Source organism: Macrotis lagotis, chromosome 2 (assembly GCF_037893015.1).
Source record: "Macrotis lagotis isolate mMagLag1 chromosome 2, bilby.v1.9.chrom.fasta, whole genome shotgun sequence".
Classification (NCBI taxonomy): Eukaryota; Metazoa; Chordata; class Mammalia; order Peramelemorphia; family Peramelidae; genus Macrotis; species Macrotis lagotis.
Window position 1 is genome coordinate 216,950,279 of NC_133659.1, and position 12,886 is coordinate 216,963,164.

Below are 12,886 nucleotides of genomic sequence, written 5' to 3' on the forward strand. Positions count from 1 at the left end.
GAAGAAGATTCAGGCGTTTCTCATCTGCTCCCTTCTTCCCCCTCTATTACCATAGGTTTTTTGTACCTCTTAGTGTAATGAGATTTACCCCATTCAATCCCCTCCCTCCTCCCATCTCTTTCCTGTCCCCCTTCTTAAGGAGGTAGTGTTTTTTAGATCATTCTATCTAAGTCATAGAAAATTCTGAGTGTCTGTCCCTTCTAGTTTAGTATATTCTATTGAATAGAGTCAAAATTCCTGAGAGTTATTAGAGTCTTTCTCCCAACTGAGGTTAAAGCCAGTTACATCCCATTATATAGAAGTCTCATGGATAGGTCATGAATGTCCATCATTTCTGGCTAGGTATATTCTCTCTGTTAGAGTTACAATTCTCAAGATTTATGAGAATCTTTTTCCCCATGTTGGGATATAGCCAGTTTCAACTTACTGGATAGCATTTTTTTTCCTTTTACCGCCCCCCCCCTTTTTTAACCTTTTCATGTGTCTCTTGAACCTCCTGTTTGATGTCCAAATTTTCTATTTATCTCTGGTCTTTTCATCAGAAATTTTTGGAATTCTTCCATTGCGTTAATGTCCATCTTTTTCCCTGGAAGAAAAGGCTCAGCTTTGCTGGAAAGTAGATTCTTGGCTGCATTCCAAACTCCCTTGCTCTTCAAAATATCTCATTCTAGGTCCTTTGATCCCTTAATGTTGATGCAGCCAGGTCCTGCATGATCCTTACTGTGGCTCCTTGATATTTAAATTGTTTCTTTCTGGCTGCTTGCAGGATTTTCTCTTTTATCTGATAGTTCTGGAGTTTGGCCACAACATTCCTTGGTGTTGTCATTTTAGGATCTTTTTCTGGTGGGGATCGATGTACTCTTTCAATAACTACTTTGCCCTCCAATTCCATGATATCAGGACAGTGTTCCATCACTAGATCCAGGCTTTTTTTTCTCTTCAATGTTTTCAGGAAGTCCTACAATTTTCAGGTTGCCCCTCCTCAATCTATTCTCGAGGTCAGTGGTTTTGTTGATGAGGTATTTTTTCTATTTTTTTATTTTGTTTAACTGACTCTTGCTGTCTCATGGAGTCATTAGTTTCTGTAGACTCCAATCTTTTTTGGGGGGAAGGAGTTTTCTTCATTAACCTTTTGCAACTCCTTTTCCAATTGGTCAATTCTACTTTTGAAAGAGCTTTCCATTTGACCAATTGAAGATCTGATTTATTCTCATTTTGTAATTGTCCAATTGATGATCTGAGAGATTTATTCTTCTTTTGTATTTGTCCAATTGTACTTTCTAAGGATTTATTTTCTTGTTGCAGGGTATTGTCTCTCCCAAATTTTTAAGCTCCTTCCTTATTTCTTCAAGGAAGTCTTTCTGTGCTAAAGACAAGATCATATTCTTCTCAGAGGTTCTAGGTCTTTCTGAGTTAGGGTCTTTCCCTTCCAAGAATTTTTCTATGGATCCTCCTTTCCACTGACCCTTCTTCATTTTGCTAAGACCTTGAGTTGGGGAGGGGTTGGTTCACAGGGGCTTGGGATCACTAAAGGCTTTACTGAGTTCAGTTTCTCTGGCTGGCCAGTAGGAGGTGTTGGTTGCTTTCTCTGGAGTGCCTGTGACCTTGATTGAGGCCTTCTCCCTTTGCTTGAAGGGAGGAGTTGGAGTTATTGAATTCTTTTGCCTTCAATCAGCCGTGGGCTTTACCCTGGCCTGAGGTTATTTGTCAGCTGGGCTGGTTCTTCTGCTCACACACCTGGGCCTGAGGCAGAATTAGTCTGCATTTGTTCCAGGAAGAGGTCTGAGCTGTAAAGGGACTCTGAGTTCCTCAGTCCAGAGGAGCCCAGGGATGGTGTCCACTGCTCTCCTGCACCAGAACTCTCCCCCAGCCCTGTCAACAAGCTCCTGAGGGACAGCACCAACACCAGTGCCTCTGCTCCCTAGCTGACTCAAGCTCCTGCCTTCTAACCCCACCGCTGATCTAGCAGGTCTGGCTCTAGGGCCCTCAAACGCCTGGCTCCAATTCAGATGTTAATCTGGTTGATCTGGGGCTGATCTTCCCTCTGAGCCCAGACTCACCCACCTGAATTCGGCCAATGCTGCTGCAGAAGACAAATCCTGAGGTAGATGTTCTTTCTCCTGGCTTTTCTTTCTGGGTTTTGTGGATTGGATTTCTTTTAAGAGGTTTGTTTCATATGATAGATAGGGGAAAAGATCAGGAGACTTTAGAACTGTGCCTGTCTTCTCTCCGCCATCTTGGCCGGAAGTCCTCCCATGATTTCTTAAAGAACAATATAACTCCCTCACATTGATATATCACAATTTTTTTTCAACCATTTCAAAATTGATGGGTATCCCCTCAATTTCCAACTCTTTGCTACTACAAAAAGATCTACTATAAATATTTGTCTTTTTCAAGGGAAAACTCTTAAAAATCAAAATAAATGATGGATACCTATTGGATGATACCTACAAGGTACTTGGCCCACTTAGAAAACAAATAAGTAAATATAAATATAAAGGAGGAGGAAGAAGTTAATTATTTCCTATTGTCTATCTTTGAATTCCTTCCTTGTAGTCCACTCCACCTCTGGGATGAAAGGGACAAAGCCCTTTGTCCTAAACAGCCCAAAACATTTTGGGTATTGTCAATTCTCAGAACCCTTTTTATAACCCTTATGGAGTGTAAGGGGAAAATAAAAGAGAATTTGAATGTTAAATGAAAATCTGTGTTAAAGTTGTTAAAGTTGTCAGCTGGGCAGCAAATTAGTGCTTCTTCCACACTAAGAAAAAGGGAAAATGAGGAACAATTATAGAGGAAATATAATCAGTGCTAGCTATATCAGCAACTTTCTGCAGCATGAACACAAACTTGAAGATAAATGGGGAATTATGAGGTTAGGCTATTTTTCAACACAACAAAGGCTTCCTCTCCTTGTTGGGCTACAGTCTAGTGAATCCTAATATTACATGGGGGGGGGACAAAAAAAAGATATTTCCCTTTGGAAAAGGGATAATTTTTCTTATTTTTAAATTTTATCATTTTGGGTTGGAATGATTTCAATCAAGTTGTCCTTCAAATCTACCTTCTGCTACATATATGCTCCATTCTTATTTTCATCTCAACTTTTCCATAATTATTCCAAATTCATAAGTTAGTCAAAGTAAGACTGTTCTGTGGAGCAATCAGGTTATGGAGCTACCATAATTTTTCAACCTCTTCAAGACAGTCTTCCTTTTAGAATCCCAAGCATCCTTATATACTATTATCAAATTCCTGAATATCAAAAGTGTCAACTGGAGAAAGAACACAGCTTTTACCCTTCCTTTAATTCTCAGCATCTCAGTCTGTATTTCATAATCTCTCAGACACAATTACATCCAGCCAGGTAAGTGTAAAATTGGGGCAGCATTCTTAGATCCTAGCAGATGATTAGGTTGTTATCATTAAGTGTAAATGAAGTACCATGAACTGTTTCAGAATAATGTGCTTGAAATCTAGTACACCTCTGTGATCTAAAGTAGTTGAACCATATTTTTTTTTATTTGATTAGATCATGAACTCCCTAAAGGCATGTCTTTTTCCCAGTACAGGACAATACTTTGCACCCTAGCAGACAAATGTTAGTTGAATTAGATTGGATTGTTGATTTACTACTACTCCATCAGAGAACTTAGCCTCTTTCTCTTACTCTGAATATTTTCCTAGAAGTTCTTGTGATTTGAGGGATATGGGTGGTAATGGAAAAAAAGGTAGCCCAGTATACAAATCCTTAATCATCTGTGGTCTATTACAAAACACATCTTTATAAATATCTAAAATTACTGTGAATTTTCCTAGTTCTTTGAAATTCTTTATTACTCTGAATATGTTGTATGCATGATAATACTTTCAACCATCTCAGCTCATTTCTTGATAGCACTGGTATTCATTTTGTTCAGGTTCTCAGTTATTATCTGAACAATTCCAACATGATATGGTGGTGGTGGCTCATGAAAAGCAAATTCACAAGTGGAGGTAGAAAATATTTGGTCTCAATAGAAGCCTGCTTATAAAATCCTCAAAACAACATTGACAAGTTATATGAGTTGTGTACAATTAGGATTAAATATGCCTTTGAACAGAAACTTTAGGAACAAAATACTGCAGCTGAATTCAGATGAACTCAGTTCCATAGATGGTTTATGTGATTTTCTGAGAATTTTTTCATAGAAGTTATATATTACATATAAATCAAGAGTTTACATATGGCCCATTGTTCAGAATTAGTCTTTGAATTCTAAATAGTTGAAGAAAGTTTCACATTAAAACAATCTACACCAAAAAAAAAACTACAGTGGAAGTTTATTTTATCAGCATAGCCAAAGGCTTTGTTTTTATTCAAATAATTTGGAAAAAACTTTAGTGTATATATATATACATATATATGTATATATATATACTGGATTTGGGACTTGATAAATTACTCAAATCAAGATAGAACACATACATATATATTTATATTAAAATGATTCAAGTCACACACATTAGCAGATAAAGTTCCCAGACTTAAACTACCATCTCTGACCCAGGGGTTCTAGGTATCCTTATGCTGTTTGCTCAAGCCTCCATTCTGGTATGTTTTCCCCAATGTTAAAAACAAATATCAACCAGTTATATTCAATCAAGAAGGTTCATTTAGTCCTTTCTGCCCTCTCAAATTTTTTTTCTAACCATGGCAGTTAATAGACAATCCAAGATTCCATTTCCGCTTAAAAAATAGTAATAATATCCACAATCTCTGTAGAAGTAACTATTCAAGTGGGTATTTTGGATACTTATATGTATGATAAGTCAGCATGGTGCAATAAAATGTCAGATACAAGACCTACAAGCCATATGTGACCCACAACGCTTCAAAGTATGGCCCAAATCAGATTAAGATGAAATTGGTAAATATTTAACAAAACAGATAAATATTAAAAGAAAAGTAATATTAATATATAGTTTTCTAAGTCAATAGAATGTCAATATGTAGCCCTCAAGGATCATTTTGTAAAGTTTTGTAGCCTCTGTTTTCTATTTGAATTTGACATCATTGTCATGTCTGGAGAGCCAGCCTAGGTTCAAATCTTTCCTCTGATACATTTTCATTTTATAACCTTAGATGATTTAAGACTATTTGACTGCCAAACTGTTGCTTATCTGTGTTAGTGGTGGGGTATACTCAGCAAGAGTTCCCTAAAACAAAAAAATCACAATTTCAAACCTACTTACACAGATATATGTAGCGCTGATTTAATGATCTTCCTCCACCCTCACCCCCAGAAATCATTATTGGTATTATTGCATGTTAATAAGGTAATGGAATCTTGGAGAGTGATGGTTTAACTGTCCTCTGTGAGGAGCCTATGAGAAGACTGACAAAGGCAGTTGGTCATTCTAGAAAGAACATTAATTGTGTGTGTGTGTGTGTGTGTGAGAGAGAGAGAGAGAGAGAGAGAGAGAGAGAGAGAGAGAGAGAAAGGAAGAAGAGGAAGAAGAAGAAGAAGAAGAAAAGGAGGGAGGGAGGAAAGGAAGGGGTGAGAGAAAAAAGAAATAAAGAAGTTGCAATTAATGCTTAGAGGTGACTTCTGTGCATTGTTGAAATATTTAAAATACATGTGGCTTCATAGTGATTGAGTGTTAAGTAGCAAGTATTATTTATTTGAGCATCTCATTTGAGGGGTTTGAAAGATATTTCTCTATTTTATTTAATATTTAAAAAAATTAATGTGAGCACTCAGAGTTAAGTGATTATTGAGAGCTATTATGTGTTTCTACTAACACATGATGATGTAGCAATTACCTTACAATCTGGAATGAGAATTACTTTTTTTAAACAGTCAGGAGCAATTAAAGAGATGAGGTGAGCACCCTGCCTAGACTTTCTACACTGTGATTGTATCTAAATATAAGGACTTTGTAAATTTTTTTCTTTCCTGAAGCCATTTTTCTATCTCATATAAACATTGTAATTCATATAATCATAAATGTAAAGTCTCTGACAATGCACTAATAAGCATTAATCATTATTGTTGATTAATGAAATTAATTTGCCTTTTACTTTTTATTTGCTATATGTTGACTATATGTAGTTATATAATTACTACATATGTTGGATTTTAATCATTAGCATACCATTATTTGCAAAATATAATTTTTGTTATAAGTGAAAATTGAGACAAGCATATTTAACAAATATTGTGAGTTAATGGGTACAAAACCATAAAGATTTCTTTTGATTTTTTTAGGAGTAAATCCTGAATATTAAAAGAATATCATAAGTTTATTCAAAAAGATCTGAAAAAAGAGTTGGAGAAATGTAAAGTGATCATTATGGAGGAAAATACTCTATTTTTTGTGACCAGATGATCAGTCAAAAATTCCCAATTCACTAACAGAGTTTAATATATAAAAAATTGATTTCTAAACCACCCTTTGAGGAGAAGGTATTAATTTTAAACATTAGAAATTTTTTTTGAGACAAAAGCATTTCCCATTAGAAAAATGCAAAAGTATGCTAAAATCAGAGAAAGATAGTTCTGAATATAAATTTACTAAAATACTATAAACTCATGTTAGGGATCTTCTAAGAAGAATCTTTTTCTTCTAGAGAGCAGTCAGAAGTTTGGCATGAGCATACTAATATTGTCCTTCATTTTCAAGGAAGACCACAACATCAGGGAGGTGTTGCCATGGCAAACACAAAAATTGGAATTAAATGAGGGGAAGGCAATGCTAAGTCACCAGCCTCACTTCCTCCTCCAGAGTCATCTGGGTCCAGTGATCAGATGTGAATCAGGATGGCTGGAGGTGGCCCTGGATGCAAAGCAATCAAGGGTTAAGTGACTTGCCCAAGGTTACACAGCTAGTAAGTGTCTGAAGTCAAATTTGAACTCATGTCCTCCTGACTTGAGAGTCAGTGCTCTCTACTCACTGCACCATCTAGCTGCCCCTACTATGGAATTTCTAAATGGTTGGGTAGCATCTGAGCTAGACAAAATGAGCAATTCAATAGAAAGTATTGGAGGAACCCCTTTTTAATTGCAAGTCTCCTAGAGCAGAAAAACCTGAAAACACCTATCAAGCATATTTGGAAATGCTAGTGCAGCCCAAGCTACTGGCTTAAATGCTGAGAAGGCATTTGCTAGGATCAGCAGTAATTTTGAGCATAAAGGGGAATTGTCCAAATCTGTGGTGCAAGATAGCCTCCTATTAGTGAATTGCTACAGTCTGAAACAGGAGAGGAAAAGGAAAAGGGGGAGAGAGAAAAAGAAACCTAGAGAATGAGAATGAAAATGTATTCAATGGTTACTATGTTTCAGATGTGCTAAATGCTGGCAATATAAACTGAAAAGATAATTCATAACCTCAAGGAGCTTATTTTCTCATAGGAAGGACAACACATAAAAGGAGGGGGGGGCAGACTACAATGAAAGGTACGGGTATATTTGCTGGAAAGGTTAAACTGGTTGGAAGAAATAAATTCAGAGAATCAGTAGAGCAAGGGATGAATTGAGCATAAATAGCCAGGTGAAATTGTGGTTCTAGCCCAGATTCCCTGATTAGAGAAGGATGCCCCCCACCTCAAGAAGGCTGCTGCATATTAGGAGGAAAAGTCAGGAAGTGGAAAGAAATGATTTGAGTTTTAATGTGTGTATTCCCTCCACCAAAAAAGATTACAACCTCCCCATAGCAAACTGTTCTCAAGAGTTACTGTGGCATTAAGGATTCCAGAGATTCCAATCTCCCACAAAGTATGAAAAAAAAAAAAGATGATAGTAGAGGCTCCTGAAGTGATAGTCAATAGTTAATAGTACTTCAATTTGTCAAGAATTATCACCATGTACAAGACAGTGCTGAGGATATAGAGATGGAAAGCAAAGCAACCCCTCCCTGCCCTCAAGGAGCTTACTTTCTGCCTAAATACTTTATAATGTAGATCCTTTAATACCATTGACTTGGTCATTCTACAAATCATATTTTTAGGAAATCAAATAATATATAGTATTTTTCTTTCCCTACAATCCAATAGATTTCCACATATAAAACTATCCTTGTCAATGTCAGTGAAGTAATGGGACTCTACCATACAGTTTTCTCTTATAGTTGAGTTTACCAAATGTGATCACTTGTACCAGATGGCAGAAAGCTTATCAATGTTTTCCTCTAATGATTAGGCCTGGTTCATCTATTTTGCAAGTCAGTATTTTTAAAACTACTCTTTTGTGAACAGTATGGTATCTTCCAGTTATCTAAGGATATGAGATATATCTGGAAAGGGCTCCCTTAATTTTACAACAAATATAGTATGGGTCACAAGACTTTTCAATACTTGGAACTGTGTTGAAAACCAGGCATGAATTTTTGGTATTATTTCAGTGTGATTTGAGCTTTGGAAAAACTTACTTAGACCATACTTGCTATAGTCAAGACATCTCTATAATATAAAAATAACCACTGGGAGGGGAAAGGTAGTTATTGTATGTAGATGTCAGAGCCTTACTGCGTTTATTTTTAAGAAATGTTAAAACTTTGAATTATTTTTATTAGGAAAACTTCCCAACATGCTTCCAGATTGAGCCATAATTTTTGCTTAATTTTGCATTTCATGTTTTGTCTGCTAATCCATTCTAATCGAATAAGCATCTGTTTTAAAGGTCTCTTGTGTATATGGCACTGTATTGAGTTCTAGAGATTCAAAGACAAAACAAATAAAGACTCTGACCTCATTTGCATTTTGAGAGAAATAAAAAATGTAATCAGATAACAACCTATTTATATAAGGACCTAAGGCAGTTCACCTGACAACTAGGAAACTAAGCACTGACAACTGGGAAAACCAGGAAAGGTTGCCTTTAGAAGGTGGCACATGAGCTAAGACTTGAAGGAAGTTAGGGATTCTAAAAAAGTAAAGGTGAAAAGGAAAAGCAATATTAGAGCTTCTGTTTCTATTTTTAATTTTATAAAGAGTAAAGAGGCTAAACTTTGCCAGAATTTATTTTTAATATTAATTTGTTTATTTTTAGAGAGCAAAGAGGTTAAGATTTACCAGTATGTCATTTTTATGTCAATTACATATAGCATCTAATGCTTAAAATATTGAGAGAATAAGGAATTTTTAGTGATATTATCATTCATCATCATTCATCATCATCATCATCATCATCATAGTCAGGATATATATAGTGCTTTCAACATTTGCAAAGCACCATACCTATAATATCTGACTTCATCTTCTCAACAACTCTGGGATGTGGTCATTCACAACTGAGACTGAGAGATAATAAATATTCAAGGACAAATTGAATTTAGGTCTTCCTGACTTGATACAGCAGCACTGTTCCTCACTATGTCACCTGTATTAGATGTGTTATGTATGGCTGTATAAATAGCTTTCGAAATTGCATTAGTCAAATCTAGTTTTAAGTAAACTAACCCTAATAAAATGGACAAATGGCTAGAACACACACACACACACATGCACACATACACACACGGATTGAAGCTATGTATGTATGCTAATACTGTTTAAACATCTCTCATCTCCATGGCAATACAAGCATTCTATATTGAATGGAATCTGCTGTGTTGATTGTTTTTTCTTTAAAGTTCTTGATACTGTCATAGAACACTATTGTTCTATTAGAAACCAGGAGGGATGGAAATTCAGGGAAGCCTGGAGGGATTTGCATGAACTCATGCTGAGTGAGATGAGCAGAACCAGAAAAACACTATACATCCTAACAGCAACATGGGGGCGATGATCAACCTTGATGGACTTGCTCATTCCATCAGTGCAACAATCAAGGACAATTTGGGGCTGTCTGCAATGGAGAATACCATCTGTATCCAGAGAACTGTGAAGTCTGAACAAACACCAAGGACTATTACCTTTAATTTAGAAAAAAAAAGCTGATATTTTATTGTCTGATCTTGCTATCTCTTATACTTTGTTTCTTCCTTAAGGATATGATTTCTCTCTCATCACCATCACATTCAATTTGGATCAATGAAAACCATGAAAAAACTATGAAAACAATGTAAAGACTGGCAAATTGCCTTCTGCGGGGGGGGAGTGGAGAGTGGAGGAGGGAAGTAAGATTAGGGGAAAAATTGTAAAACTCAAAATAAAATCTTTAATTTAAAAAAAAACATAAAGTTCTTGATACTGCCTCAGGTCACAGGAAAATAGCCATCTCTGTGTCCTCACTGGCAAGTAGTCTTCTGTCTTTTATCCCTCCCTCCTTTCTGTGCTGCTTCCTCTTTCTCTGTCTCTCTCATTCTCTGTCTCTGTCTCCCTCCATTCCATTCAACCCCTGCTCCACATACATGCCTATCTTCCTTTACAGCTTTTCCATTATAGGAAATTAAATGTCCATCCTAGCTCCTTGTAAGAGATTTCTCAAGATTTTTCTCCTTATTCTTGAGGAGTCTCTAGGTATGATGATAAATCCCAATTTATATTAATATCCACACCCTGAGCAAAACTTCAGGAAGTCCTTAAAGTATGCAGCTGCCTCACTTCTTTGAGCTTATTCTTAATGAGTAGAAAATTTCTGGGGAGGTCAGTAACTACAGTCCCCTTATTTTACACATGAAGCAAAAATGAATTCACTATGCAAGAGACAGTAGGTAATCGGTGAACTGTGGATGATAGTGAAATTTAGTTCATCTAGACAGCTCCACAGGACATTATAATAGCATTTTCAGTAATCTGTGTATTTGCCTCTGTTGTTTTTAGTAAGGTGAACTTCCTTAAAATGGTTTCTCCTCTCCCTCCCCACCAGTGGAGTTAAAAGTTAGAGGTATATTAATAGCCTCTAACCAATGAATATTTTTTTTCTAAAAATGAATTTTCTGTTGCAAGTTTGAATCTTAAACACTATAATTTTGCTCTAGGCTTCTCATTTTAACCAGTACCCAAGAGTATATCACCAAGCCAAAGGTGATAGATTTTTGAATTTCTCTGAAAAGAGACACTCCTGCTAAATTCCAAGTCACATTCTGTTATTATTCCAGAGGGTACTACACTGTAATTGCCAGAGAGGCCCCATAATCTTGTTTCAGAGGCTATGCCAGCATGTTTTGTTAGACTGATGAATACTATTGCTAAGGAAAACAGGCCTCTGACAGGTAACATTGCTTATCTAGATCTTAGAGATAAGGGAAGCTAACTGAACAAGATATCCATTAATGGTATATGGGGGGAAAAAAGAGCAAGTTATGGCCATGTTGAATCAGGAATAAAAATAATGACTTTCCAGATCTGTGGAAGTTCTGACCTGAACATGGAAGTAGAATCTCCAAAGTTTTCAAGTTTTCTAGAATTCAGGATACATTTCCATTAACCTGAGCAGGTTGTTTTGATTTCTGAATTGGTCTTGCAATTAGTAGAATTCAGTTTTAAATAATTCATAGTCCTCACTAATTGCATTGAAATCCAATTATCAACATATTTTTAAAAATTCATAGAACCAAGGTTGAAAACTCATGCACTTAATCTACCAAAAAGTAACTTAGTACCTATCAATTACTGTCAGGCATCATAATGATAAGTTCAACTGAACTGTTACCTGTTACCTTAATAAAGGGGTGCTTTAAGAGAGGCAGCAATGATATGACAGACAAAGGAATAATACCCATGCTCTCAGTGAGTAGAGGGAATAAGTTTATATAACAAGCAAGGAAGTAAAGATGTTCTCACAGGTATGATCACAATTTGATAGAATAGGATTATTAAGAAGATGCCAATAGAGAGGAAACTTTTTTCAAAAAAATCATACTTGATAAAGCAGTCGACAGAGTACCATTGGAATTTGGAATATATGAATTAGTATGGAAATGTATCAATGATAAAAAAAAAGTAGAAAACATTTGGATGAGATGGAAGAAAATGGAAGATTTTTTTTTCAAATTAGATCCAAATGGACATTCATCTTAATTAAAACTAATGTTCACATTTTTTGCCCCTTGTACTGAATGAAATTCTAGAATATTGTTAGAGTGGTTCTCTATTATCTATAGGATCAAATATAAAATTCTCTTGACATTTAAAACCTTTCTCACCTTAGCCCTTTTCACTCCCTTTAGTGTACTTTTTATAAAAATGGTAAAATAATGTTTTATTTTTCCCAATTATATGTAAAAACAATTTTTAACCTTCATTTTTTATACTCTTGAGTTCTAAATTCTCTCCCACCCTTCTTCACCTCCTCCATCACTGAGAAAGCAAGTAACTGATAAAAGTTATTATACATGTGCAGCAGTCATACAAAGCATATTTCCATATTAATCATGTGAAGGAAACTATGTACTATTCTTCTTGCTATTCCTTTCCACCTCTGAACCTTTTCACTGGATATCTTCCATACCTAGAAAACTTTCCTTCCATACCTCTACCTCCTGGCTTCAAGATTCACCTTCCATAGAAGATTTCCTTCTACCCTATCCTCCACTAATGCCTTTCTTCTGATATTACCTTCTGTTTACTATTTGTATTATGTGCATCCTATAATATCTGAGAATGCATACATAGTATATGTATACATAGGAAATGGAAGGTAATATATGTATATCATATGTTTATTTTTTTTGCAAATTGTACACACACACACACACACACACACACACTCTCTCTCTCTCTCTCTCTCTCTCTCTCTCTCTCTCACCATGTGAGAACAGGAACTGTTTTTGCCTTTCTTTATATCTCCAATGTGTAGAACAGTGCTTGCCACATAGTGTTTAAACACTTCTTAATGGACTGATTAGTTTATCTGTAGTAAGCTTTAGTTAGATCTGTATGTTTTTAACAGCCAAACATGGAATAAAAGAATGTTTTCTTTTTTAAATGTTACCATGGTAACATTAAACCTTGTCTTTT

General features: G+C 35.7%; 1 protein-coding gene and 1 long non-coding RNA gene across 3 annotated transcripts in view; one reads left to right on the forward strand and one right to left on the reverse strand.

Moving 5' to 3' along the window:
- Window positions 1-5,366, reverse strand: part of LOC141514182 (uncharacterized) — a 31,622-nt gene extending 26,256 nt beyond the window's left edge. Inside the window, exon 1 of the long non-coding RNA XR_012475964.1 lies at window positions 5,239-5,366. This is a non-coding gene — a long non-coding RNA (uncharacterized LOC141514182). The remainder of the gene's footprint in view (window positions 1-5,238) is intronic.
- PRKCA (protein kinase C alpha) overlaps window positions 1-12,886 on the forward strand; it is a 487,054-nt gene that overhangs the window by 436,555 nt on the left and 37,613 nt on the right. The gene's annotated exons all lie outside the window — the stretch shown is intronic.